Source organism: Frankliniella occidentalis, unplaced genomic scaffold, assembly GCF_000697945.3.
Source record: "Frankliniella occidentalis isolate FOCC.00 unplaced genomic scaffold, Focc_3.1 Scaffold79, whole genome shotgun sequence".
NCBI classification, from domain to species: domain Eukaryota; kingdom Metazoa; phylum Arthropoda; class Insecta; order Thysanoptera; family Thripidae; genus Frankliniella; species Frankliniella occidentalis.
In genome coordinates, this window is record NW_026267209.1 from 749,637 (window position 1) to 752,075 (window position 2,439).

Below are 2,439 nucleotides of genomic sequence, written 5' to 3' on the forward strand. Positions count from 1 at the left end.
TATCCGGTATTTTTCATCATTTTTGTCATCTCTAGCGGATCATCCTTACAAATCGTGCAAATCGTGCTTTTCATTTCACGATTTCTTTGGCGCCTTGTTCTCAGTTCTCGTTTTCAGAGCATTTGTGGTACAAATCCGACAACACCCTTGCTGAAGCGTGGGTGGGGCGGGGTCGGGCGAGGTGCACCACGCGTCCCGTCCATATGGGCGGTGCTCCAGGCGCCCGGCCACGCCCCACGAGGTCACTCAATGCACCTCGCCTGCTTCATTATTCCAGAAATGGCACCTTTTCTCCTTCCCAATGGCTGCTCCGGCTCGCGGCCGGACCTATTTGCATTCACTGTGAAAAATCGGGTGTTTGTTCCCCCACCCATGCAACCCATTAGGCCCGATAATTTGGGGGAAAATGAAATGGCTTTAGTGAAATGCGCGCTCTTTCTTTCTTTCCTTCGTCCTTTCTTTGTTTGCGCCTTGATGGTCGTCCGGGACGCGCAGTGCTGAGCCCACACACGCCACCCAAACGCTTCGCAAATGAACAGCTCCGACCACATGAGGGTAAGGTGTAATGTAGATAATATCACCTTACATGAGGGGGGGGGAGACTACTGTGCACAATCAGTCTTGATCGACAGTTTTACAGTTTTAGCGTCCGACCGTGTGGAGTAACAGTCATAGATATGTAGGCCTACTCTTCAAGTCACCTAAACACACCCGAAAGGTCTTGTACACGTTCATGTTACCTCCTGCAGAATTCAAGAATTGTGCACACCTGGGATAGGAAAGTTAAACTTGTATACTTTCTAACCATGGTCTAACATTGCAAGGAAATTGGAGAGGGGGGGGGGTACACGTACACGCTAATTTCTGCTTTATTTTCTAGGAGTATCTTGAAGTCTCGAAGGCTCCTCCTGCTGGTCGAGGACGGGTGCTAGCGCTGTCCTTCCGGCTGCTCTGCTGCCCTGACTCATGGCGTCATGGGCGTAGCTAAAGGCAGCTAAAGGCAAAGGCGTATGTAGCTAACCGCTGGGCGTCCTCGCCGCCAGCGTTCTGCGGCCGCCCCGTCCGCGAGAGCCTCTGACAGCTTCTCTCGACGGGACGGGTCATTCGGAGGCTGGGCCGCTGAGCAGCAAGCTGCTATCTCTGATCGAGGATCTGACTCGGGGTCCTCACCTCGCGCTACTGCCTGCCTGCCTGGCCGTATCATTGACCTTGCTCCGGCCAAGCAGCCGCTCGATCAAAGATAAAGTGGGGTGGCAGCGTGTGTTATTGCCGCTGCGAAATGCGGAAGTTTAGAAATTCTCTCTCTCGTTCTCTCACCTTTCACTCTCTCACCAACCACCACCGCCCCGTTGTACAACGAATGCTGTGTAGTTATATTCAATCCAATGTCGGGTACCTAGAGCCACCGCCACCAGCCACATCTCTGCTGTAGCCAGGCCATGGCTTGTATCGCACGCACGCGTGCGGGCGGGTTGCCTACTGGCTCGGGCGCTCGGGCCGCAAGGCGCCGCATGGTCATGGTCAGAGACGATATGTATAGGATAGGAGGCAACTATACCCGCAATCTATGAAAAAAATCGCAACATTTTTTGTTGTTTCATTTTCTGCGCAGGGTACGCCCCACAACCGCCCCGTTACTCCCACCGCCACCTTGTGTCAAGTTGACGTCGCGCGACATGGAAAATGGACGGCTATTAATAAACTATGCCAGCCGGAGTGTCCCGCTACTCCAGTCAAGTTGAGGAGGGGGGGCGTTCTCTCTCACTCGCGCAACACGCACATCATCGTTGTGATGTTATTTTAGCAGAATATATGTGCATGGGAAAACGTGCGGCGGTTTGAGTTATCACCGCCCAGCCACATTATTTATACGCAAGAAGAACAATCGCGGGGTTTTCAATCCAAACCTTTCTTTAATAATTCCTTCTCGATATGAGAAACGTCGAAGACGATACTCTGGCTACACCGCGGAGAGCAAAACTCCCAACGCTTTGGCGCGCTGCGCTGTTGGTGATCGTCTGTTGCCGCCGGGAGGGAAGGACACAACAACAACAACAGCGCCGCGGATAAAGAGCTCGCCCTCAGCCAACCTATAGGCGTGGCGCCGCGGCGCTGTAACATGCACTAAGGACGAGAAGCGCGCGCCGACGCTGCTGGCGGGGCGTGCTAGCGCAGCTCGGCGGGACCATGTCTTATTTGGTGTGAGGGTGTTACGTAAACACGGGGCGGGCATGGTCCGCGTGCGCGACCGCGCATGGACTTCCGAGCAACAATCGTGCACGTGCGCGGGAAGGGCAGCAGGGCGCGCGGCGCGCCAAGCTAGCGCCAGCACACCGCGCGGGCACACAAGCGACAACATACTTGTGCATGCCCTCTACTCCCCTCGCTTGCGATTTGCTTGTGTTGCTGCCTCTGCTGCTACACTCGGTTGCTCGGGGG